The sequence below is a fragment of the Ranitomeya imitator genome, chromosome 5, assembly GCF_032444005.1.
Source record: "Ranitomeya imitator isolate aRanImi1 chromosome 5, aRanImi1.pri, whole genome shotgun sequence".
Lineage (NCBI taxonomy): Eukaryota > Metazoa > Chordata > Amphibia > Anura > Dendrobatidae > Ranitomeya > Ranitomeya imitator.
The window spans coordinates 704,698,689-704,721,886 of NC_091286.1; the positions used below are offsets into that span (position 1 = coordinate 704,698,689).

A 23,198-nucleotide genomic window follows, 5' to 3' on the forward strand; every position below is an offset into this window, starting at 1 on the left:
AATGGAATCCACAATTTAAAAAAAAAAAAAAAAAAAAAAAAAAAAAAAAGCTTGCACTGGCATGTGTGATTGTATATGAAAATTGTGACCTGGTGTGACGTGAAACTGACGATATGTTTGCCAGGTTTGGGGGATTAGCTCAAGTGGTAGAGCGCTCGCTTAGCATGCGAGAGGTAGCGGGATCGATGCCCGCATTCTCCAATACTACCGCTGAATTCCTTTTTCGCTGGGTTGAATGAATCATTTTTACCACCTGCTCGTGGCACCCATGGCCAAACCTAGTGGGCTTTCAACAATCCTTCGATAGCTCAGCTGGTAGAGCGGAGGACTGTAGCTCTAAATTAGCAATCCTTAGGTCGCTGGTTCAATTCCGGCTCGAAGGAAGTTTTGTTTATCCTATCTCATCCAGAAGGTTTTTCTCCAGTTTGTCTCGTGAATTCAAAACATCGTCAGCAAAATGGCTTTTACTTGAGGGAGATGCTTAGCACAAATGCAAAAACTTCTTCAACTGAAGCAAAAGGGTGCAACGTCCCTGGGTGGACTCGAACCACCAACCTTTCGGTTAACAGCCGAACGCACTAACCGATTGCGCCACAGAGACATGATTTTCAACAAAAACAAACATTTGCAAAGCACCAAGAATAATTTTGTTGCCAACAGATAAGAAATGGCTGATAAATTACATGACATAGACCAGAAGGCAGGCAGTAATTAGACTTCAACTCTGAGCATCCTCCACCATAAGCAGAGTGGCGCAGCGGAAGCGTGCTGGGCCCATAACCCAGAGGTCGATGGATCGAAACCATCCTCTGCTAAACGGTTGTGTTTTATACTCTTCATCATTACATTTCATCTAAATGCCCCTGTCTACAGCAAACCCTTTTGGCTCAAAAAAACACTGGTTAAAACCCTGAATCCCAGTTCAACTCATGCCGCTAAAGGACCAGAAGGCCTTTACGACGTCTCAAAATTTTCTATAAACAAACCATAAAAGGTCAATGGTTCTCCTTGGGATTGTGCTACATCACAACTTTTTTCACTCTCCCCCAGTTTGATTCTCCATGTACTTAGAAAGGATTTGCTAGAACGTTTACTGTTATTGCAGAAAATGTAAAAAAAAAATGCGCGCTTACGTAAGCGTTGGTGGTATAGTGGTGAGCATAGCTGCCTTCCAAGCAGTTGACCCGGGTTCGATTCCCGGCCAACGCATGGCTTGCTTTTTCACCATTGGTGTTGCGTTTATTCTCTTTTAATGTTTTGTGTTCAAGCTCATGCTCTACTCTCTTCTTACAGTTTAGCAACCACAAAAAGGAGAAACAAACGAAGAGAAGCGTTCTTAGCTTTTTCAACACTTCATCTAAACCATTTGCTGCTCATCAGTTATTGTTTGAAACTTAGAAGGGTTAGTCCGCAATACAAAAGCAATGCCAAGGTAAACATTGGTATTGTGCTGGTTGGTGTAGCTTCTGTCAAAAGCAAACGCGTTTTGGCTCAAAAATTACTGGTCAAAACCCTGAATCCTGGATCAACTTGTGCCAAAGGACCAGAAGGCCTTCACGACCTCTCAGCAGTTTCTATAAACAAACAAAGCCATAAAAGGTCAATGGTTCTCTTTTGGGATTGTGCTACATCGCAACTTTTTTCTTCAAACTATGCAAGTTTTTTTCACTGTCCCCAATTTGATTCTCCATGTACATAGAAAGGGGTTGCTAGAAAGTTGCCCAACTGTATTTGTAGGGCACCAATCACGTTGTAGACTCCTTAAATGTTCTTCCAGTATGCAAAAATGGAATCCACAATTTAAAAAAAAAAAAAAAAAAAAAAAAAAAAGCTTGCACTGGCATGTGTGATTGTATATGAAAATTGTGACCTGGTGTGACGTGAAACTGACGATATGTTTGCCAGGTTTGGGGGATTAGCTCAAGTGGTAGAGCGCTCGCTTAGCATGCGAGAGGTAGCGGGATCGATGCCCGCATTCTCCAATACTACTGCTGAATTCCTTTTTCGCTGGGTTGAATGAATCATTTTTACCACCTGCTCGTGGCACCCATGGCCAAACCTAGTGGGCTTTCAACAATCCTTCGATAGCTCAGCTGGTAGAGCGGAGGACTGTAGCTCTAAATTAGCAATCCTTAGGTCGCTGGTTCAATTCCGGCTCGAAGGAAGTTTTGTTTATCCTATCTCATCCAGAAGGTTTTTCTCCAGTTTGTCTCGTGAATTCAAAACATCGTCAGCAAAATGGCTTTTACTTGAGGGAGATGCTTAGCACAAATGCAAAAACTTCTTCAACTGAAGCAAAAGGGTGCAACGTCCCTGGGTGGACTCGAACCACCAACCTTTCGGTTAACAGCCGAACGCGCTAACCGATTGCGCCACAGAGACATGATTTTCAACAAAAACAAACATTTGCAAAGCACCAAGAATAATTTAGTTGCCAACAGATAAGAAATGGCTGATAAATTACATGACATAGACCAGAAGGCAGGCAGTAATTAGACTTCAACTCTGAGCATCCTCCACCATAAGCAGAGTGGCGCAGCGGAAGCGTGCTGGGCCCATAACCCAGAGGTCGATGGATCGAAACCATCCTCTGCTAAACGGTTGTGTTTTATACTCTTCATCATTACATTTCATCTAAATGCCCCTGTCTACAGCAAACCCTTTTGGCTCAAAAAAACACTGGTTAAAACCCTGAATCCCAGTTCAACTCATGCCGCTAAAGGACCAGAAGGCCTTTACGACGTCTCAAAATTTTCTATAAACAAACCATAAAAGGTCAATGGTTCTCCTTGGGATTGTGCTACATCACAACTTTTTTCACTCTCCAAAGGTGCCAAAGGACCAGAAGGCCTTCACGACCTCTAAGCAGTTTCTATAAACAAACAAAGCCATAAAAGGTCAATGGTTCTCTTTTGGGATTGTGCTACATCGCAACTTTTTTCTTCAAACTATGCAAGTTTTTTTCACTGTCCCCAATTTGATTCTCCATGTACATAGAAAGGGGTTGCTAGAAAGTTGCCCAACTGTATTTGTAGGGCACCAATCACGTTGTAGACTCCTTAAATGTTCTTCCAGTATGCAAAAATGGAATCCACACTTAAAAAAAAAAAAAAAAAAAAAAAAAAAAAAGCTTGCACTGGCATGTGTGATTGTATATGAAAATTGTGACCTGGTGTGACGTGAAACTGACGATATGTTTGCCAGGTTTGGGGGATTAGCTCAAGTGGTAGAGCGCTCGCTTAGCATGCGAGAGGTAGCGGGATCGATGCCCGCATTCTCCAATACTACCGCTGAATTCCTTTTTCGCTGGGTTGAATGAATCATTTTTACCACCTGCTCGTGGCACCCATGGCCAAACCTAGTGGGCTTTCAACAATCCTTCGATAGCTCAGCTGGAAGAGCGGAGGACTGTAGCTCTAAATTAGCAATCCTTAGGTCGCTGGTTCAATTCCGGCTCGAAGGAAGTTTTGTTTATCCTATCTCATCCAGAAGGTTTTTCTCCAGTTTGTCTCGTGAATTCAAAACATCGTCAGCAAAATGGCTTTTACTTGAGGGAGATGCTTAGCACAAATGCAAAAACTTCTTCAACTGAAGCAAAAGGGTGCAACGTCCCTGGGTGGACTCGAACCACCAACCTTTCGGTTAACAGCCGAACGCGCTAACCGATTGCGCCACAGAGACATGATTTTCAACAAAAACAAACATTTGCAAAGCACCAAGAATAATTTTGTTGCCAACAGATAAGAAATGGCTGATAAATTACATGACATAGACCAGAAGGCAGGCAGTAATTAGACTTCAACTCTGAGCATCCTCCACCATAAGCAGAGTGGCGCAGCGGAAGCGTGCTGGGCCCATAACCCAGAGGTCGATGGATCGAAACCATCCTCTGCTAAACGGTTGTGTTTTATACTCTTCATCATTACATTTCATCTAAATGCCCCTGTCTACAGCAAACCCTTTTGGCTCAAAAAAACACTGGTTAAAACCCTGAATCCCAGTTCAACTCATGCCGCTAAAGGACCAGAAGGCCTTTACGACGTCTCAAAATTTTCTATAAACAAACCATAAAAGGTCAATGGTTCTCCTTGGGATTGTGCTACATCACAACTTTTTTCACTCTCCCCCAGTTTGATTCTCCATGTACTTAGAAAGGATTTGCTAGAACGTTTACTGTTATTGCAGAAAATGTAAAAAAAAAATGCGCGCTTACGTAAGCGTTGGTGGTATAGTGGTGAGCATAGCTGCCTTCCAAGCAGTTGACCCGGGTTCGATTCCCGGCCAACGCATGGCTTGCTTTTTCACCATTGGTGTTGCGTTTATTCTCTTTTAATGTTTTGTGTTCAAGCTCATGCTCTACTCTCTTCTTACAGTTTAGCAACCACAAAAAGGAGAAAAAAACGAAGAGAAGCGTTCTTAGCTTTTTCAACACTTCATCTAAACCATTTGCTGCTCATCAGTTATTGTTTGAAACTTAGTAGGGTTAGTCCGCAATACAAAAGCAATGCCAAGGTAAACATTGGTATTGTGCTGGTTGGTGTAGCTTCTGTCAAAAGCAAACGCGTTTTGGCTCAAAAATTACTGGTCAAAACCCTGAATCCTGGATCAACTTGTGCCAAAGGACCAGAAGGCCTTCACGACCTCTCAGCAGTTTCTATAAACAAACAAAGCCATAAAAGGTCAATGGTTCTCTTTTGGGATTGTGCTACATCGCAACTTTTTTCTTCAAACTATGCAAGTTTTTTTCACTGTCCCCAATTTGATTCTCCATGTACATAGAAAGGGGTTGCTAGAAAGTTGCCCAACTGTATTTGTAGGGCACCAATCACGTTGTAGACTCCTTAAATGTTCTTCCAGTATGCAAAAATGGAATCCACAATTAAAAAAAAAAAAAAAAAAAAAAAAAAAAAAAAAGCTTGCACTGGCATGTGTGATTGTATATGAAAATTGTGACCTGGTGTGACGTGAAACTGACGATATGTTTGCCAGGTTTGGGGGATTAGCTCAAGTGGTAGAGCGCTCGCTTAGCATGCGAGAGGTAGCGGGATCGATGCCCGCATTCTCCAATACTACCGCTGAATTCCTTTTTCGCTGGGTTGAATGAATCATTTTTACCACCTGCTCGTGGCACCCATGGCCAAACCTAGTGGGCTTTCAACAATCCTTCGATAGCTCAGCTGGAAGAGCGGAGGACTGTAGCTCTAAATTAGCAATCCTTAGGTCGCTGGTTCAATTCCGGCTCGAAGGAAGTTTTGTTTATCCTATCTCATCCAGAAGGTTTTTCTCCAGTTTGTCTCGTGAATTCAAAACATCGTCAGCAAAATGGCTTTTACTTGAGGGAGATGCTTAGCACAAATGCAAAAACTTCTTCAACTGAAGCAAAAGGGTGCAACGTCCCTGGGTGGACTCGAACCACCAACCTTTCGGTTAACAGCCGAACGCGCTAACCGATTGCGCCACAGAGACATGATTTTCAACAAAAACAAACATTTGCAAAGCACCAAGAATAATTTTGTTGCCAACAGATAAGAAATGGCTGATAAATTACATGACATAGACCAGAAGGCAGGCAGTAATTAGACTTCAACTCTGAGCATCCTCCACCATAAGCAGAGTGGCGCAGCGGAAGCGTGCTGGGCCCATAACCCAGAGGTCGATGGATCGAAACCATCCTCTGCTAAACGGTTGTGTTTTATACTCTTCATCATTACATTTCATCTAAATGCCCCTGTCTACAGCAAACCCTTTTGGCTCAAAAAAACACTGGTTAAAACCCTGAATCCCAGTTCAACTCATGCCGCTAAAGGACCAGAAGGCCTTTACGACGTCTCAAAATTTTCTATAAACAAACCATAAAAGGTCAATGGTTCTCCTTGGGATTGTGCTACATCACAACTTTTTTCACTCTCCCCCAGTTTGATTCTCCATGTACTTAGAAAGGATTTGCTAGAACGTTTACTGTTATTGCAGAAAATGTAAAAAAAAAATGCGCGCTTACGTAAGCGTTGGTGGTATAGTGGTGAGCATAGCTGCCTTCCAAGCAGTTGACCCGGGTTCGATTCCCGGCCAACGCATGGCTTGCTTTTTCACCATTGGTGTTGCGTTTATTCTCTTTTAATGTTTTGTGTTCAAGCTCATGCTCTACTCTCTTCTTACAGTTTAGCAACCACAAAAAGGAGAAAAAAACGAAGAGAAGCGTTCTTAGCTTTTTCAACACTTCATCTAAACCATTTGCTGCTCATCAGTTATTGTTTGAAACTTAGTAGGGTTAGTCCGCAATACAAAAGCAATGCCAAGGTAAACATTGGTATTGTGCTGGTTGGTGTAGCTTCTGTCAAAAGCAAACGCGTTTTGGCTCAAAAATTACTGGTCAAAACCCTGAATCCTGGATCAACTTGTGCCAAAGGACCAGAAGGCCTTCACGACCTCTCAGCAGTTTCTATAAACAAACAAAGCCATAAAAGGTCAATGGTTCTCTTTTGGGATTGTGCTACATCGCAACTTTTTTCTTCAAACTATGCAAGTTTTTTTCACTGTCCCCAATTTGATTCTCCATGTACATAGAAAGGGGTTGCTAGAAAGTTGCCCAACTGTATTTGTAGGGCACCAATCACGTTGTAGACTCCTTAAATGTTCTTCCAGTATGCAAAAATGGAATCCACAATTAAAAAAAAAAAAAAAAAAAAAAAAAAAAAAAAAGCTTGCACTGGCATGTGTGATTGTATATGAAAATTGTGACCTGGTGTGACGTGAAACTGACGATATGTTTGCCAGGTTTGGGGGATTAGCTCAAGTGGTAGAGCGCTCGCTTAGCATGCGAGAGGTAGCGGGATCGATGCCCGCATTCTCCAATACTACCGCTGAATTCCTTTTTCGCTGGGTTGAATGAATCATTTTTACCACCTGCTCGTGGCACCCATGGCCAAACCTAGTGGGCTTTCAACAATCCTTCGATAGCTCAGCTGGTAGAGCGGAGGACTGTAGCTCTAAATTAGCAATCCTTAGGTCGCTGGTTCAACTCCGGCTCGAAGGAAGTTTTGTTTATCCTATCTCATCCAGAAGGTTTTTCTCCAGTTTGTCTCGTGAATTCAAAACATCGTCAGCAAAATGGCTTTTACTTGAGGGAGATGCTTAGCACAAATGCAAAAACTTCTTCAACTGAAGCAAAAGGGTGCAACGTCCCTGGGTGGACTCGAACCACCAACCTTTCGGTTAACAGCCGAACGCGCTAACCGATTGCGCCACAGAGACATGATTTTCAACAAAAACAAACATTTGCAAAGCACCAAGAATAATTTTGTTGCCAACAGATAAGAAATGGCTGATAAATTACATGACATAGACCAGAAGGCAGGCAGTAATTAGACTTCAACTCTGAGCATCCTCCACCATAAGCAGAGTGGCGCAGCGGAAGCGTGCTGGGCCCATAACCCAGAGGTCGATGGATCGAAACCATCCTCTGCTAAACGGTTGTGTTTTATACTCTTCATCATTACATTTCATCTAAATGCCCCTGTCTACAGCAAACCCTTTTGGCTCAAAAAAACACTGGTTAAAACCCTGAATCCCAGTTCAACTCATGCCGCTAAAGGACCAGAAGGCCTTTACGACGTCTCAAAATTTTCTATAAACAAACCATAAAAGGTCAATGGTTCTCCTTGGGATTGTGCTACATCACAACTTTTTTCACTCTCCCCCAGTTTGATTCTCCATGTACTTAGAAAGGATTTGCTAGAACGTTTACTGTTATTGCAGAAAATGTAAAAAAAAAATGCGCGCTTACGTAAGCGTTGGTGGTATAGTGGTGAGCATAGCTGCCTTCCAAGCAGTTGACCCGGGTTCGATTCCCGGCCAACGCATGGCTTGCTTTTTCACCATTGGTGTTGCGTTTATTCTCTTTTAATGTTTTGTGTTCAAGCTCATGCTCTACTCTCTTCTTACAGTTTAGCAACCACAAAAAGGAGAAAAAAACGAAGAGAAGCGTTCTTAGCTTTTTCAACACTTCATCTAAACCATTTGCTGCTCATCAGTTATTGTTTGAAACTTAGTAGGGTTAGTCCGCAATACAAAAGCAATGCCAAGGTAAACATTGGTATTGTGCTGGTTGGTGTAGCTTCTGTCAAAAGCAAACGCGTTTTGGCTCAAAAATTACTGGTCAAAACCCTGAATCCTGGATCAACTTGTGCCAAAGGACCAGAAGGCCTTCACGACCTCTCAGCAGTTTCTATAAACAAACAAAGCCATAAAAGGTCAATGGTTCTCTTTTGGGATTGTGCTACATCGCAACTTTTTTCTTCAAACTATGCAAGTTTTTTTCACTGTCCCCAATTTGATTCTCCATGTACATAGAAAGGGGTTGCTAGAAAGTTGCCCAACTGTATTTGTAGGGCACCAATCACGTTGTAGACTCCTTAAATGTTCTTCCAGTATGCAAAAATGGAATCCACAATTAAAAAAAAAAAAAAAAAAAAAAAAAAAAAAAAAGCTTGCACTGGCATGTGTGATTGTATATGAAAATTGTGACCTGGTGTGACGTGAAACTGACGATATGTTTGCCAGGTTTGGGGGATTAGCTCAAGTGGTAGAGCGCTCGCTTAGCATGCGAGAGGTAGCGGGATCGATGCCCGCATTCTCCAATACTACCGCTGAATTCCTTTTTCGCTGGGTTGAATGAATCATTTTTACCACCTGCTCGTGGCACCCATGGCCAAACCTAGTGGGCTTTCAACAATCCTTCGATAGCTCAGCTGGTAGAGCGGAGGACTGTAGCTCTAAATTAGCAATCCTTAGGTCGCTGGTTCAACTCCGGCTCGAAGGAAGTTTTGTTTATCCTATCTCATCCAGAAGGTTTTTCTCCAGTTTGTCTCGTGAATTCAAAACATCGTCAGCAAAATGGCTTTTACTTGAGGGAGATGCTTAGCACAAATGCAAAAACTTCTTCAACTGAAGCAAAAGGGTGCAACGTCCCTGGGTGGACTCGAACCACCAACCTTTCGGTTAACAGCCGAACGCGCTAACCGATTGCGCCACAGAGACATGATTTTCAACAAAAACAAACATTTGCAAAGCACCAAGAATAATTTAGTTGCCAACAGATAAGAAATGGCTGATAAATTACATGACATAGACCAGAAGGCAGGCAGTAATTAGACTTCAACTCTGAGCATCCTCCACCATAAGCAGAGTGGCGCAGCGGAAGCGTGCTGGGCCCATAACCCAGAGGTCGATGGATCGAAACCATCCTCTGCTAAACGGTTGTGTTTTATACTCTTCATCATTACATTTCATCTAAATGTCCCTGTCTACAGCAAACCCTTTTGGCTCAAAAAAACACTGGTTAAAACCCTGAATCCCAGTTCAACTCATGCCGCTAAAGGACCAGAAGGCCTTTACGACGTCTCAAAATTTTCTATAAACAAACCATAAAAGGTCAATGGTTCTCCTTGGGATTGTGCTACATCACAACTTTTTTCACTCTCCCCCAGTTTGATTCTCCATGTACTTAGAAAGGATTTGCTAGAACGTTTACTGTTATTGCAGAAAATGTAAAAAAAAAATGCGCGCTTACGTAAGCGTTGGTGGTATAGTGGTGAGCATAGCTGCCTTCCAAGCAGTTGACCCGGGTTCGATTCCCGGCCAACGCATGGCTTGCTTTTTCACCATTGGTGTTGCGTTTATTCTCTTTTAATGTTTTGTGTTCAAGCTCATGCTCTACTCTCTTCTTACAGTTTAGCAACCACAAAAAGGAGAAAAAAACGAAGAGAAGCGTTCTTAGCTTTTTCAACACTTCATCTAAACCATTTGCTGCTCATCAGTTATTGTTTGAAACTTAGTAGGGTTAGTCCGCAATACAAAAGCAATGCCAAGGTAAACATTGGTATTGTGCTGGTTGGTGTAGCTTCTGTCAAAAGCAAACGCGTTTTGGCTCAAAAATTACTGGTCAAAACCCTGAATCCTGGATCAACTTGTGCCAAAGGACCAGAAGGCCTTCACGACCTCTCAGCAGTTTCTATAAACAAACAAAGCCATAAAAGGTCAATGGTTCTCTTTTGGGATTGTGCTACATCGCAACTTTTTTCTTCAAACTATGCAAGTTTTTTTCACTGTCCCCAATTCGATTCTCCATGTACATAGAAAGGGGTTGCTAGAAAGTTGCCCAACTGTATTTGTAGGGCACCAATCACGTTGTAGACTCCTTAAATGTTCTTCCAGTATGCAAAAATGGAATCCACAATTAAAAAAAAAAAAAAAAAAGCTTGCACTGGCATGTGTGATTGTATATGAAAATTGTGACCTGGTGTGACGTGAAACTGACGATATGTTTGCCAGGTTTGGGGGATTAGCTCAAGTGGTAGAGCGCTCGCTTAGCATGCGAGAGGTAGCGGGATCGATGCCCGCATTCTCCAATACTACCGCTGAATTCCTTTTTCGCTGGGTTGAATGAATCATTTTTACCACCTGCTCGTGGCACCCATGGCCAAACCTAGTGGGCTTTCAACAATCCTTCGATAGCTCAGCTGGAAGAGCGGAGGACTGTAGCTCTAAATTAGCAATCCTTAGGTCGCTGGTTCAATTCCGGCTCGAAGGAAGTTTTGTTTATCCTATCTCATCCAGAAGGTTTTTCTCCAGTTTGTCTCGTGAATTCAAAACATCGTCAGCAAAATGGCTTTTACTTGAGGGAGATGCTTAGCACAAATGCAAAAACTTCTTCAACTGAAGCAAAAGGGTGCAACGTCCCTGGGTGGACTCGAACCACCAACCTTTCTGTTAACAGCCGAACGCGCTAACCGATTGCGCCACAGAGACATGATTTTCAACAAAAACAAACATTTGCAAAGCACCAAGAATAATTTTGTTGCCAACAGATAAGAAATGGCTGATAAATTACATGACATAGACCAGAAGGCAGGCAGTAATTAGACTTCAACTCTGAGCATCCTCCACCATAAGCAGAGTGGCGCAGCGGAAGCGTGCTGGGCCCATAACCCAGAGGTCGATGGATCGAAACCATCCTCTGCTAAACGGTTGTGTTTTATACTCTTCATCATTACATTTCATCTAAATGCCCCTGTCTACAGCAAACCCTTTTGGCTCAAAAAAACACTGGTTAAAACCCTGAATCCCAGTTCAACTCATGCCGCTAAAGGACCAGAAGGCCTTTACGACGTCTCAAAATTTTCTATAAACAAACCATAAAAGGTCAATGGTTCTCCTTGGGATTGTGCTACATCACAACTTTTTTCACTCTCCCCCAGTTTGATTCTCCATGTACTTAGAAAGGATTTGCTAGAACGTTTACTGTTATTGCAGAAAATGTAAAAAAAAAATGCGCGCTTACGTAAGCGTTGGTGGTATAGTGGTGAGCATAGCTGCCTTCCAAGCAGTTGACCCGGGTTCGATTCCCGGCCAACGCATGGCTTGCTTTTTCACCATTGGTGTTGCGTTTATTCTCTTTTAATGTTTTGTGTTCAAGCTCATGCTCTACTCTCTTCTTACAGTTTAGCAACCACAAAAAGGAGAAAAAAACGAAGAGAAGCGTTCTTAGCTTTTTCAACACTTCATCTAAACCATTTGCTGCTCATCAGTTATTGTTTGAAACTTAGTAGGGTTAGTCCGCAATACAAAAGCAATGCCAAGGTAAACATTGGTATTGTGCTGGTTGGTGTAGCTTCTGTCAAAAGCAAACGCGTTTTGGCTCAAAAATTACTGGTCAAAACCCTGAATCCTGGATCAACTTGTGCCAAAGGACCAGAAGGCCTTCACGACCTCTCAGCAGTTTCTATAAACAAACAAAGCCATAAAAGGTCAATGGTTCTCTTTTGGGATTGTGCTACATCGCAACTTTTTTCTTCAAACTATGCAAGTTTTTTTCACTGTCCCCAATTTGATTCTCCATGTACATAGAAAGGGGTTGCTAGAAAGTTGCCCAACTGTATTTGTAGGGCACCAATCACGTTGTAGACTCCTTAAATGTTCTTCCAGTATGCAAAAATGGAATCCACAATTAAAAAAAAAAAAAAAAAAAAAAAAAAAAAAAAAGCTTGCACTGGCATGTGTGATTGTATATGAAAATTGTGACCTGGTGTGACGTGAAACTGACGATATGTTTGCCAGGTTTGGGGGATTAGCTCAAGTGGTAGAGCGCTCGCTTAGCATGCGAGAGGTAGCGGGATCGATGCCCGCATTCTCCAATACTACCGCTGAATTCCTTTTTCGCTGGGTTGAATGAATCATTTTTACCACCTGCTCGTGGCACCCATGGCCAAACCTAGTGGGCTTTCAACAATCCTTCGATAGCTCAGCTGGTAGAGCGGAGGACTGTAGCTCTAAATTAGCAATCCTTAGGTCGCTGGTTCAATTCCGGCTCGAAGGAAGTTTTGTTTATCCTATCTCATCCAGAAGGTTTTTCTCCAGTTTGTCTCGTGAATTCAAAACATCGTCAGCAAAATGGCTTTTACTTGAGGGAGATGCTTAGCACAAATGCAAAAACTTCTTCAACTGAAGCAAAAGGGTGCAACGTCCCTGGGTGGACTCGAACCACCAACCTTTCGGTTAACAGCCGAACGCGCTAACCGATTGCGCCACAGAGACATGATTTTCAACAAAAACAAACATTTGCAAAGCACCAAGAATAATTTTGTTGCCAACAGATAAGAAATGGCTGATAAATTACATGACATAGACCAGAAGGCAGGCAGTAATTAGACTTCAACTCTGAGCATCCTCCACCATAAGCAGAGTGGCGCAGCGGAAGCGTGCTGGGCCCATAACCCAGAGGTCGATGGATCGAAACCATCCTCTGCTAAACGGTTGTGTTTTATACTCTTCATCATTACATTTCATCTAAATGCCCCTGTCTACAGCAAACCCTTTTGGCTCAAAAAAACACTGGTTAAAACCCTGAATCCCAGTTCAACTCATGCCGCTAAAGGACCAGAAGGCCTTTACGACGTCTCAAAATTTTCTATAAACAAACCATAAAAGGTCAATGGTTCTCCTTGGGATTGTGCTACATCACAACTTTTTTCACTCTCCCCCAGTTTGATTCTCCATGTACTTAGAAAGGATTTGCTAGAACGTTTACTGTTATTGCAGAAAATGTAAAAAAAAAATGCGCGCTTACGTAAGCGTTGGTGGTATAGTGGTGAGCATAGCTGCCTTCCAAGCAGTTGACCCGGGTTCGATTCCCGGCCAACGCATGGCTTGCTTTTTCACCATTGGTGTTGCGTTTATTCTCTTTTAATGTTTTGTGTTCAAGCTCATGCTCTACTCTCTTCTTACAGTTTAGCAACCACAAAAAGGAGAAAAAAACGAAGAGAAGCGTTCTTAGCTTTTTCAACACTTCATCTAAACCATTTGCTGCTCATCAGTTATTGTTTGAAACTTAGTAGGGTTAGTCCGCAATACAAAAGCAATGCCAAGGTAAACATTGGTATTGTGCTGGTTGGTGTAGCTTCTGTCAAAAGCAAACGCGTTTTGGCTCAAAAATTACTGGTCAAAACCCTGAATCCTGGATCAACTTGTGCCAAAGGACCAGAAGGCCTTCACGACCTCTCAGCAGTTTCTATAAACAAACAAAGCCATAAAAGGTCAATGGTTCTCTTTTGGGATTGTGCTACATCGCAACTTTTTTCTTCAAACTATGCAAGTTTTTTTCACTGTCCCCAATTTGATTCTCCATGTACATAGAAAGGGGTTGCTAGAAAGTTGCCCAACTGTATTTGTAGGGCACCAATCACGTTGTAGACTCCTTAAATGTTCTTCCAGTATGCAAAAATGGAATCCACAATTAAAAAAAAAAAAAAAAAAAAAGCTTGCACTGGCATGTGTGATTGTATATGAAAATTGTGACCTGGTGTGACGTGAAACTGACGATATGTTTGCCAGGTTTGGGGGATTAGCTCAAGTGGTAGAGCGCTCGCTTAGCATGCGAGAGGTAGCGGGATCGATGCCCGCATTCTCCAATACTACCGCTGAATTCCTTTTTCGCTGGGTTGAATGAATCATTTTTACCACCTGCTCGTGGCACCCATGGCCAAACCTAGTGGGCTTTCAACAATCCTTCGATAGCTCAGCTGGTAGAGCGGAGGACTGTAGCTCTAAATTAGCAATCCTTAGGTCGCTGGTTCAATTCCGGCTCGAAGGAAGTTTTGTTTATCCTATCTCATCCAGAAGGTTTTTCTCCAGTTTGTCTCGTGAATTCAAAACATCGTCAGCAAAATGGCTTTTACTTGAGGGAGATGCTTAGCACAAATGCAAAAACTTCTTCAACTGAAGCAAAAGGGTGCAACGTCCCTGGGTGGACTCGAACCACCAACCTTTCGGTTAACAGCCGAACGCGCTAACCGATTGCGCCACAGAGACATGATTTTCAACAAAAACAAACATTTGCAAAGCACCAAGAATAATTTTGTTGCCAACAGATAAGAAATGGCTGATAAATTACATGACATAGACCAGAAGGCAGGCAGTAATTAGACTTCAACTCTGAGCATCCTCCACCATAAGCAGAGTGGCGCAGCGGAAGCGTGCTGGGCCCATAACCCAGAGGTCGATGGATCGAAACCATCCTCTGCTAAACGGTTGTGTTTTATACTCTTCATCATTACATTTCATCTAAATGCCCCTGTCTACAGCAAACCCTTTTGGCTCAAAAAAACACTGGTTAAAACCCTGAATCCCAGTTCAACTCATGCCGCTAAAGGACCAGAAGGCCTTTACGACGTCTCAAAATTTTCTATAAACAAACCATAAAAGGTCAATGGTTCTCCTTGGGATTGTGCTACATCACAACTTTTTTCACTCTCCCCCAGTTTGATTCTCCATGTACTTAGAAAGGATTTGCTAGAACGTTTACTGTTATTGCAGAAAATGTAAAAAAAAAATGCGCGCTTACGTAAGCGTTGGTGGTATAGTGGTGAGCATAGCTGCCTTCCAAGCAGTTGACCCGGGTTCGATTCCCGGCCAACGCATGGCTTGCTTTTTCACCATTGGTGTTGCGTTTATTCTCTTTTAATGTTTTGTGTTCAAGCTCATGCTCTACTCTCTTCTTACAGTTTAGCAACCACAAAAAGGAGAAAAAAACGAAGAGAAGCGTTCTTAGCTTTTTCAACACTTCATCTAAACCATTTGCTGCTCATCAGTTATTGTTTGAAACTTAGTAGGGTTAGTCCGCAATACAAAAGCAATGCCAAGGTAAACATTGGTATTGTGCTGGTTGGTGTAGCTTCTGTCAAAAGCAAACGCGTTTTGGCTCAAAAATTACTGGTCAAAACCCTGAATCCTGGATCAACTTGTGCCAAAGGACCAGAAGGCCTTCACGACCTCTCAGCAGTTTCTATAAACAAACAAAGCCATAAAAGGTCAATGGTTCTCTTTTGGGATTGTGCTACATCGCAACTTTTTTCTTCAAACTATGCAAGTTTTTTTCACTGTCCCCAATTTGATTCTCCATGTACATAGAAAGGGGTTGCTAGAAAGTTGCCCAACTGTATTTGTAGGGCACCAATCACGTTGTAGACTCCTTAAATGTTCTTCCAGTATGCAAAAATGGAATCCACAATTAAAAAAAAAAAAAAAAAAAAAAAAAAAAAAAAAGCTTGCACTGGCATGTGTGATTGTATATGAAAATTGTGACCTGGTGTGACGTGAAACTGACGATATGTTTGCCAGGTTTGGGGGATTAGCTCAAGTGGTAGAGCGCTCGCTTAGCATGCGAGAGGTAGCGGGATCGATGCCCGCATTCTCCAATACTACCGCTGAATTCCTTTTTCGCTGGGTTGAATGAATCATTTTTACCACCTGCTCGTGGCACCCATGGCCAAACCTAGTGGGCTTTCAACAATCCTTCGATAGCTCAGCTGGTAGAGCGGAGGACTGTAGCTCTAAATTAGCAATCCTTAGGTCGCTGGTTCAATTCCAGCTCGAAGGAAGTTTTGTTTATCCTATCTCATCCAGAAGGTTTTTCTCCAGTTTGTCTCGTGAATTCAAAACATCGTCAGCAAAATGGCTTTTACTTGAGGGAGATGCTTAGCACAAATGCAAAAACTTCTTCAACTGAAGCAAAAGGGTGCAACGTCCCTGGGTGGACTCGAACCACCAACCTTTCGGTTAACAGCCGAACGCGCTAACCGATTCCGCCACAGAGACATGATTTTCAACAAAAACAAACATTTGCAAAGCACCAAGAATAATTTAGTTGCCAACAGATAAGAAATGGCTGATAAATTACATGACATAGACCAGAAGGCAGGCAGTAATTAGACTTCAACTCTGAGCATCCTCCACCATAAGCAGAGTGGCGCAGCGGAAGCGTGCTGGGCCCATAACCCAGAGGTCGATGGATCGAAACCATCCTCTGCTAAACGGTTGTGTTTTATACTCTTCATCATTACATTTCATCTAAATGCCCCTGTCTACAGCAAACCCTTTTGGCTCAAAAAAACACTGGTTAAAACCCTGAATCCCAGTTCAACTCATGCCGCTAAAGGACCAGAAGGCCTTTACGACGTCTCAAAATTTTCTATAAACAAACCATAAAAGGTCAATGGTTCTCCTTGGGATTGTGCTACATCACAACTTTTTTCACTCTCCCCCAGTTTGATTCTCCATGTACTTAGAAAGGATTTGCTAGAACGTTTACTGTTATTGCAGAAAATGTAAAAAAAAAATGCGCGCTTACGTAAGCGTTGGTGGTATAGTGGTGAGCATAGCTGCCTTCCAAGCAGTTGACCCGGGTTCGATTCCCGGCCAACGCATGGCTTGCTTTTTCACCATTGGTGTTGCGTTTATTCTCTTTTAATGTTTTGTGTTCAAGCTCATGCTCTACTCTCTTCTTACAGTTTAGCAACCACAAAAAGGAGAAAAAAACGAAGAGAAGCGTTCTTAGCTTTTTCAACACTTCATCTAAACCATTTGCTGCTCATCAGTTATTGTTTGAAACTTAGTAGGGTTAGTCCGCAATACAAAAGCAATGCCAAGGTAAACATTGGTATTGTGCTGGTTGGTGTAGCTTCTGTCAAAAGCAAATGCGTTTTGGCTCAAAAATTACTGGTCAAAACCCTGAATCCTGGATCAACTTGTGCCAAAGGACCAGAAGGCCTTCACGACCTCTCAGCAGTTTCTATAAACAAACAAAGCCATAAAAGGTCAATGGTTCTCTTTTGGGATTGTGCTACATCGCAACTTTTTTCTTCAAACTATGCAAGTTTTTTTCACTGTCCCCAATTTGATTCTCCATGTACATAGAAAGGGGTTGCTAGAAAGTTGCCCAACTGTATTTGTAGGGCACCAATCACGTTGTAGACTCCTTAAATGTTCTTCCAGTATGCAAAAATGGAATCCACAATTAAAAAAAAAAAAAAAAAAAAAAAAAGCTTGCACTGGCATGTGTGATTGTATATGAAAATTGTGACCTGGTGTGACGTGAAACTGACGATATGTTTGCCAGGTTTGGGGGATTAGCTCAAGTGGTAGAGCGCTCGCTTAGCATGCGAGAGGTAGCGGGATCGATGCCCGCATTCTCCAATACTACCGCTGAATTCCTTTTTCGCTGGGTTGAATGAATCATTTTTACCACCTGCTCGTGGCACCCATGGCCAAACCTAGTGGGCTTTCAACAATCCTTCGATAGCTCAGCTGGTCGAGCAGAGGACTGTAGCTCTAAATTAGCAATCCTTAGGTCGCTGGTTCAATTCCGGCTCGAAGGAAGTTTTGTTTATCCTATCTCATCCAGAAGGTTTTTCTCCAGTTTGTCTCGTGAATTCAAAACATCGTCAGCAAAATGGCTTTTACTTGAGGGAGATGCTTAGCACAAATGCAAAAACTTCTTCAACTGAAGCAAAAGGGTGCAACGTCCCTGGGTGGACTCGAACCACCAACCTTTCGGTTAACAGCCGAACGCGCTAACCGATTGCGCCACAGAGACATGATTTTCAACAAAAACAAACATTTGCAAAGCACCAAGAATAATTTTGTTGCCAACAGATAAGAAATGGCTGATAAATTACATGACATAGACCAGAAGGCAGGCAGTAATTAGACTTCAACTCTGAGCATCCTCCACCATAAGCAGAGTGGCGCAGCGGAAGCGTGCTGGGCCCATAACCCAGAGGTCGATGGATCGAAACCATCCTCTGCTAAACGGTTGTGTTTTATACTCTTCATCATTACATTTCATCTAAATGCCCCTGTCTACAGCAAACCCTTTTGGCTCAAAAAAACACTGGTTAAAACCCTGAATCCCAGTTCAACTCATGCCGCTAAAGGACCAGAAGGCCTTTACGACGTCTCAAAATTTTCTATAAACAAACCATAAAAGGTCAATGGTTCTCCTTGGGATTGTGCTACATCACAACTTTTTTCACTCTCCCCCAGTTTGATTCTCCATGTACTTAGAAAGGATTTGCTAGAACGTTTACTGTTATTGCAGAAAATGTAAAAAAAAAATGCGCGCTTACGTAAGCGTTGGTGGTATAGTGGTGAGCATAGCTGCCTTCCAAGCAGTTGACCCGGGTTCGATTCCCGGCCAACGCATGGCTTGCTTTTTCACCATTGGTGTTGCGTTTATTCTCTTTTAATGTTTTGTGTTCAAGCTCATGCTCTACTCTCTTCTTACAGTTTAGCAACCACAAAAAGGAGAAAAAAACGAAGAGAAGCGTTCTTAGCTTTTTCAACACTTCATCTAAACCATTTGCTGCTCATCAGTTATTGTTTGAAACTTAGTAGGGTTAGTCCGCAATACAAAAGCAATGCCAAGGTAAACATTGGTATTGTGCTGGTTGGTGTAGCTTCTGTCAAAAGCAAACGCGTTTTGGCTCAAAAATTACTGGTCAAAACCCTGAATCCTGGATCAACTTGTGCCAAAGGACCAGAAGGCCTTCACGACCTCTCAGCAGTTTCTATAAACAAACAAAGCCATAAAAGGTCAATGGTTCTCTTTTGGGATTGTGCTACATCGCAACTTTTTTCTTCAAACTATGCAAGTTTTTTTCACTGTCCCCAATTTGATTCTCCATGTACATAGAAAGGGGTTGCTAGAAAGTTGCCCAACTGTATTTGTAGGGCACCAATCACGTTGTAGACTCCTTAAATGTTCTTCCAGTATGCAAAAATGGAATCCACAATTAAAAAAAAAAAAAAAAAAAAAAAAAGCTTGCACTGGCATGTGTGATTGTATATGAAAATTGTGACCTGGTGTGACGTGAAACTGACGATATGTTTGCCAGGTTTGGGGGATTAGCTCAAGTGGTAGAGCGCTCGCTTAGCATGCGAGAGGTAGCGGGATCGATGCCCGCATTCTCCAATACTACCGCTGAATTCCTTTTTCGCTGGGTTGAATGAATCATTTTTACCACCTGCTCGTGGCACCCATGGCCAAACCTAGTGGGCTTTCAACAATCCTTCGATAGCTCAGCTGGTAGAGCGGAGGACTGTAGCTCTAAATTAGCAATCCTTAGGTCGCTGGTTCAATTCCGGCTCGAAGGAAGTTTTGTTTATCCTATCTCATCCAGAAGGTTTTTCTCCAGTTTGTCTCGTGAATTCAAAACATCGTCAGCAAAATGGCTTTTACTTGAGGGAGATGCTTAGCACAAATGCAAAAACTTCTTCAACTGAAGCAAAAGGGTGCAACGTCCCTGGGTGGACTCGAACCACCAACCTTTCGGTTAACAGCCGAACGCGCTAACCGATTCCGCCACAGAGACATGATTTTCAACAAAAACAAACATTTGCAAAGCACCAAGAATAATTTAGTTGCCAACAGATAAGAAATGGCTGATAAATTACATGACATAGACCAGAAGGCAGGCAGTAATTAGACTTCAACTCTGAGCATCCTCCACCATAAGCAGAGTGGCGCAGCGGAAGCGTGCTGGGCCCATAACCCAGAGGTCGATGGATCGAAACCATCCTCTGCTAAACGGTTGTGTTTTATACTCTTCATCATTACATTTCATCTAAATGCCCCTGTCTACAGCAAACCCTTTTGGCTCAAAAAAACACTGGTTAAAACCCTGAATCCCAGTTCAACTCATGCCGCTAAAGGACCAGAAGGCCTTTACGACGTCTCAAAATTTTCTATAAACAAACCATAAAAGGTCAATGGTTCTCCTTGGGATTGTGCTACATCACAACTTTTTTCACTCTCCCCCAGTTTGATTCTCCATGTACTTAGAAAGGATTTGCTAGAACGTTTACTGTTATTGCAGAAAATGTAAAAAAAAAAATGCGCGCTTACGTAAGCGTTGGTGGTATAGTGGTGAGCATAGCTGCCTTCCAAGCAGTTGACCCGGGTTCGATTCCCGGCCAACGCATGGCTTGCTTTTTCACCATTGGTGTTGCGTTTATTCTCTTTTAATGTTTTGTGTTCAAGCTCATGCTCTACTCTCTTCTTACAGTTTAGCAACCACAAAAAGGAGAAAAAAACGAAGAGAAGCGTTCTTAGCTTTTTCAACACTTCATCTAAACCATTTGCTGCTCATCAGTTATTGTTTGAAACTTAGTAGGGTTAGTCCGCAATACAAAAGCAATGCCAAGGTAAACATTGGTATTGTGCTGGTTGGTGTAGCTTCTGTCAAAAGCAAACGCGTTTTGGCTCAAAAATTACTGGTCAAAACCCTGAATCCTGGATCAACTTGTGCCAAAGGACCAGAAGGCCTTCACGACCTCTCAGCAGTTTCTATAAACAAACAAAGCCATAAAAGGTCAATGGTTCTCTTTTGGGATTGTGCTACATCGCAACTTTTTTCTTCAAACTATGCAAGTTTTTTTCACTGTCCCCAATTTGATTCTCCATGTACATAGAAAGGGGTTGCTAGAAAGTTGCCCAACTGTATTTGTAGGGCACCAATCACGTTGTAGACTCCTTAAATGTTCTTCCAGTATGCAAAAATGGAATCCACAATTAAAAAAAAAAAAAAAAAAAAGCTTGCACTGGCATGTGTGATTGTATATGAAAATTGTGACCTGGTGTGACGTGAAACTGACGATATGTTTGCCAGGTTTGGGGGATTAGCTCAAGTGGTAGAGCGCTCGCTTAGCATGCGAGAGGTAGCGGGATCGATGCCCGCATTCTCCAATACTACCGCTGAATTCCTTTTTCGCTGGGTTGAATGAATCATTTTTACCACCTGCTCGTGGCACCCATGGCCAAACCTAGTGGGCTTTCAACAATCCTTCGATAGCTCAGCTGGTAGAGCGGAGGACTGTAGCTCTAAATTAGCAATCCTTAGGTCGCTGGTTCAATTCCGGCTCGAAGGAAGTTTTGTTTATCCTATCTCATCCAGAAGGTTTTTCTCCAGTTTGTCTCGTGAATTCAAAACATCGTCAGCAAAATGGCTTTTACTTGAGGGAGATGCTTAGCACAAATGCAAAAACTTCTTCAACTGAAGCAAAAGGGTGCAACGTCCCTGGGTGGACTCGAACCACCAACCTTTCGGTTAACAGCCGAACGCGCTAACCGATTGCGCCACAGAGACATGATTTTCAACAAAAACAAACATTTGCAAAGCACCAAGAATAATTTTGTTGCCAACAGATAAGAAATGGCTGATAAATTACATGACATAGACCAGAAGGCAGGCAGTAATTAGACTTCAACTCTGAGCATCCTCCACCATAAGCAGAGTGGCGCAGCGGAAGCGTGCTGGGCCCATAACCCAGAGGTCGATGGATCGAAACCATCCTCTGCTAAACGGTTGTGTTTTATACTCTTCATCATTACATTTCATCTAAATGCCCCTGTCTACAGCAAACCCTTTTGGCTCAAAAAAACACTGGTTAAAACCCTGAATCCCAGTTCAACTCATGCCGCTAAAGGACCAGAAGGCCTTTACGACGTCTCAAAATTTTCTATAAACAAACCATAAAAGGTCAATGGTTCTCCTTGGGATTGTGCTACATCACAACTTTTTTCACTCTCCCCCAGTTTGATTCTCCATGTACTTAGAAAGGATTTGCTAGAACGTTTACTGTTATTGCAGAAAATGTAAAAAAAAAATGCGCGCTTACGTAAGCGTTGGTGGTATAGTGGTGAGCATAGCTGCCTTCCAAGCAGTTGACCCGGGTTCGATTCCCGGCCAACGCATGGCTTGCTTTTTCACCATTGGTGTTGCGTTTATTCTCTTTTAATGTTTTGTGTTCAAGCTCATGCTCTACTCTCTTCTTACAGTTTAGCAACCACAAAAAGGAGAAAAAAACGAAGAGAAGCGTTCTTAGCTTTTTCAACACTTCATCTAAACCATTTGCTGCTCATCAGTTATTGTTTGAAACTTAGTAGGGTTAGTCCGCAATACAAAAGCAATGCCAAGGTAAACATTGGTATTGTGCTGGTTGGTGTAGCTTCTGTCAAAAGCAAACGCGTTTTGGCTCAAAAATTACTGGTCAAAACCCTGAATCCTGGATCAACTTGTGCCAAAGGACCAGAAGGCCTTCACGACCTCTCAGCAGTTTCTATAAACAAACAAAGCCATAAAAGGTCAATGGTTCTCTTTTGGGATTGTGCTACATCACAACTTTTTTCTTCAAACTATGCAAGTTTTTTTCACTGTCCCCAATTTGATTCTCCATGTACATAGAAAGGGGTTGCTAGAAAGTTGCCCAACTGTATTTGTAGGGCACCAATCACGTTGTAGACTCCTTAAATGTTCTTCCAGTATGCAAAAATGGAATCCACAATTAAAAAAAAAAAAAAAAAAAAAAAAGCTTGCACTGGCATGTGTGATTGTATATGAAAATTGTGACCTGGTGTGACGTGAAACTGACGATATGTTTGCCAGGTTTGGGGGATTAGCTCAAGTGGTAGAGCGCTCGCTTAGCATGCGAGAGGTAGCGGGATCGATGCCCGCATTCTCCAATACTACCGCTGAATTCCTTTTTCGCTGGGTTGAATGAATCATTTTTACCACCTGCTCGTGGCACCCATGGCCAAACCTAGTGGGCTTTCAACAATCCTTCGATAGCTCAGCTGGTAGAGCGGAGGACTGTAGCTCTAAATTAGCAATCCTTAGGTCGCTGGTTCAATTCCGGCTCGAAGGAAGTTTTGTTTATCCTATCTCATCCAGAAGGTTTTTCTCCAGTTTGTCTCGTGAATTCAAAACATCGTCAGCAAAATGGCTTTTACTTGAGGGAGATGCTTAGCACAAATGCAAAAACTTCTTCAACTGAAGCAAAAGGGTGCAACGTCCCTGGGTGGACTCGAA

At 42.5% G+C, this 23,198-nt stretch overlaps 34 non-coding genes across 34 annotated transcripts; all 34 read left to right on the top strand.

Annotated features, from left to right (window-relative positions):
- The first annotated feature begins 128 nt into the window (after positions 1–128).
- On the top strand, positions 129–201 carry TRNAA-AGC (transfer RNA alanine (anticodon AGC)). The gene has a single exon. It is a non-coding gene; the product is annotated as a tRNA-Ala (tRNA).
- Positions 202–297: 96 nt separating this feature from the next.
- On the top strand, positions 298–383 carry TRNAY-GUA (transfer RNA tyrosine (anticodon GUA)). The gene is given in 2 exon segments: positions 298–334; positions 348–383. It is a non-coding gene; the product is annotated as a tRNA-Tyr (tRNA).
- Positions 384–1,137: 754 nt separating this feature from the next.
- On the top strand, positions 1,138–1,209 carry TRNAG-UCC (transfer RNA glycine (anticodon UCC)). Its single transcript has one exon. It is a non-coding gene; the product is annotated as a tRNA-Gly (tRNA).
- Positions 1,210–1,909: 700 nt separating this feature from the next.
- Positions 1,910–1,982, top strand: TRNAA-AGC (transfer RNA alanine (anticodon AGC)). Its single transcript has one exon. It is a non-coding gene; the product is annotated as a tRNA-Ala (tRNA).
- Positions 1,983–2,078: 96 nt separating this feature from the next.
- On the top strand, positions 2,079–2,164 carry TRNAY-GUA (transfer RNA tyrosine (anticodon GUA)). The gene is given in 2 exon segments: positions 2,079–2,115; positions 2,129–2,164. It is a non-coding gene; the product is annotated as a tRNA-Tyr (tRNA).
- A 1,044-nt stretch (positions 2,165–3,208) lies between these two features.
- On the top strand, positions 3,209–3,281 carry TRNAA-AGC (transfer RNA alanine (anticodon AGC)). The gene has a single exon. It is a non-coding gene; the product is annotated as a tRNA-Ala (tRNA).
- Positions 3,282–4,217: 936 nt separating this feature from the next.
- On the top strand, positions 4,218–4,289 carry TRNAG-UCC (transfer RNA glycine (anticodon UCC)). The gene has a single exon. It is a non-coding gene; the product is annotated as a tRNA-Gly (tRNA).
- A 704-nt stretch (positions 4,290–4,993) lies between these two features.
- On the top strand, positions 4,994–5,066 carry TRNAA-AGC (transfer RNA alanine (anticodon AGC)). Its single transcript has one exon. It is a non-coding gene; the product is annotated as a tRNA-Ala (tRNA).
- Positions 5,067–6,002: 936 nt separating this feature from the next.
- Positions 6,003–6,074, top strand: TRNAG-UCC (transfer RNA glycine (anticodon UCC)). Its single transcript has one exon. It is a non-coding gene; the product is annotated as a tRNA-Gly (tRNA).
- Positions 6,075–6,778: 704 nt separating this feature from the next.
- TRNAA-AGC (transfer RNA alanine (anticodon AGC)) lies at positions 6,779–6,851 on the top strand. The gene has a single exon. It is a non-coding gene; the product is annotated as a tRNA-Ala (tRNA).
- Positions 6,852–7,787: 936 nt separating this feature from the next.
- On the top strand, positions 7,788–7,859 carry TRNAG-UCC (transfer RNA glycine (anticodon UCC)). Its single transcript has one exon. It is a non-coding gene; the product is annotated as a tRNA-Gly (tRNA).
- A 704-nt stretch (positions 7,860–8,563) lies between these two features.
- Positions 8,564–8,636, top strand: TRNAA-AGC (transfer RNA alanine (anticodon AGC)). Its single transcript has one exon. It is a non-coding gene; the product is annotated as a tRNA-Ala (tRNA).
- Positions 8,637–9,572: 936 nt separating this feature from the next.
- TRNAG-UCC (transfer RNA glycine (anticodon UCC)) lies at positions 9,573–9,644 on the top strand. Its single transcript has one exon. It is a non-coding gene; the product is annotated as a tRNA-Gly (tRNA).
- Positions 9,645–10,333: 689 nt separating this feature from the next.
- On the top strand, positions 10,334–10,406 carry TRNAA-AGC (transfer RNA alanine (anticodon AGC)). Its single transcript has one exon. It is a non-coding gene; the product is annotated as a tRNA-Ala (tRNA).
- A 936-nt stretch (positions 10,407–11,342) lies between these two features.
- Positions 11,343–11,414, top strand: TRNAG-UCC (transfer RNA glycine (anticodon UCC)). Its single transcript has one exon. It is a non-coding gene; the product is annotated as a tRNA-Gly (tRNA).
- Positions 11,415–12,118: 704 nt separating this feature from the next.
- Positions 12,119–12,191, top strand: TRNAA-AGC (transfer RNA alanine (anticodon AGC)). Its single transcript has one exon. It is a non-coding gene; the product is annotated as a tRNA-Ala (tRNA).
- A 96-nt stretch (positions 12,192–12,287) lies between these two features.
- Positions 12,288–12,373, top strand: TRNAY-GUA (transfer RNA tyrosine (anticodon GUA)). The gene is given in 2 exon segments: positions 12,288–12,324; positions 12,338–12,373. It is a non-coding gene; the product is annotated as a tRNA-Tyr (tRNA).
- A 754-nt stretch (positions 12,374–13,127) lies between these two features.
- On the top strand, positions 13,128–13,199 carry TRNAG-UCC (transfer RNA glycine (anticodon UCC)). The gene has a single exon. It is a non-coding gene; the product is annotated as a tRNA-Gly (tRNA).
- Positions 13,200–13,891: 692 nt separating this feature from the next.
- Positions 13,892–13,964, top strand: TRNAA-AGC (transfer RNA alanine (anticodon AGC)). The gene has a single exon. It is a non-coding gene; the product is annotated as a tRNA-Ala (tRNA).
- A 96-nt stretch (positions 13,965–14,060) lies between these two features.
- Positions 14,061–14,146, top strand: TRNAY-GUA (transfer RNA tyrosine (anticodon GUA)). The gene is given in 2 exon segments: positions 14,061–14,097; positions 14,111–14,146. It is a non-coding gene; the product is annotated as a tRNA-Tyr (tRNA).
- Positions 14,147–14,900: 754 nt separating this feature from the next.
- Positions 14,901–14,972, top strand: TRNAG-UCC (transfer RNA glycine (anticodon UCC)). Its single transcript has one exon. It is a non-coding gene; the product is annotated as a tRNA-Gly (tRNA).
- A 704-nt stretch (positions 14,973–15,676) lies between these two features.
- Positions 15,677–15,749, top strand: TRNAA-AGC (transfer RNA alanine (anticodon AGC)). Its single transcript has one exon. It is a non-coding gene; the product is annotated as a tRNA-Ala (tRNA).
- Positions 15,750–15,845: 96 nt separating this feature from the next.
- TRNAY-GUA (transfer RNA tyrosine (anticodon GUA)) lies at positions 15,846–15,931 on the top strand. Its single transcript is given in 2 exon segments — positions 15,846–15,882; positions 15,896–15,931. It is a non-coding gene; the product is annotated as a tRNA-Tyr (tRNA).
- Positions 15,932–16,685: 754 nt separating this feature from the next.
- On the top strand, positions 16,686–16,757 carry TRNAG-UCC (transfer RNA glycine (anticodon UCC)). Its single transcript has one exon. It is a non-coding gene; the product is annotated as a tRNA-Gly (tRNA).
- Positions 16,758–17,453: 696 nt separating this feature from the next.
- TRNAA-AGC (transfer RNA alanine (anticodon AGC)) lies at positions 17,454–17,526 on the top strand. Its single transcript has one exon. It is a non-coding gene; the product is annotated as a tRNA-Ala (tRNA).
- A 936-nt stretch (positions 17,527–18,462) lies between these two features.
- Positions 18,463–18,534, top strand: TRNAG-UCC (transfer RNA glycine (anticodon UCC)). The gene has a single exon. It is a non-coding gene; the product is annotated as a tRNA-Gly (tRNA).
- Positions 18,535–19,230: 696 nt separating this feature from the next.
- TRNAA-AGC (transfer RNA alanine (anticodon AGC)) lies at positions 19,231–19,303 on the top strand. Its single transcript has one exon. It is a non-coding gene; the product is annotated as a tRNA-Ala (tRNA).
- Positions 19,304–19,399: 96 nt separating this feature from the next.
- Positions 19,400–19,485, top strand: TRNAY-GUA (transfer RNA tyrosine (anticodon GUA)). The gene is given in 2 exon segments: positions 19,400–19,436; positions 19,450–19,485. It is a non-coding gene; the product is annotated as a tRNA-Tyr (tRNA).
- A 755-nt stretch (positions 19,486–20,240) lies between these two features.
- TRNAG-UCC (transfer RNA glycine (anticodon UCC)) lies at positions 20,241–20,312 on the top strand. The gene has a single exon. It is a non-coding gene; the product is annotated as a tRNA-Gly (tRNA).
- Positions 20,313–21,003: 691 nt separating this feature from the next.
- TRNAA-AGC (transfer RNA alanine (anticodon AGC)) lies at positions 21,004–21,076 on the top strand. The gene has a single exon. It is a non-coding gene; the product is annotated as a tRNA-Ala (tRNA).
- A 96-nt stretch (positions 21,077–21,172) lies between these two features.
- On the top strand, positions 21,173–21,258 carry TRNAY-GUA (transfer RNA tyrosine (anticodon GUA)). The gene is given in 2 exon segments: positions 21,173–21,209; positions 21,223–21,258. It is a non-coding gene; the product is annotated as a tRNA-Tyr (tRNA).
- Positions 21,259–22,012: 754 nt separating this feature from the next.
- On the top strand, positions 22,013–22,084 carry TRNAG-UCC (transfer RNA glycine (anticodon UCC)). The gene has a single exon. It is a non-coding gene; the product is annotated as a tRNA-Gly (tRNA).
- Positions 22,085–22,779: 695 nt separating this feature from the next.
- TRNAA-AGC (transfer RNA alanine (anticodon AGC)) lies at positions 22,780–22,852 on the top strand. The gene has a single exon. It is a non-coding gene; the product is annotated as a tRNA-Ala (tRNA).
- Positions 22,853–22,948: 96 nt separating this feature from the next.
- Positions 22,949–23,034, top strand: TRNAY-GUA (transfer RNA tyrosine (anticodon GUA)). Its single transcript is given in 2 exon segments — positions 22,949–22,985; positions 22,999–23,034. It is a non-coding gene; the product is annotated as a tRNA-Tyr (tRNA).
- The last annotated feature ends 164 nt before the right edge of the window (positions 23,035–23,198 follow it).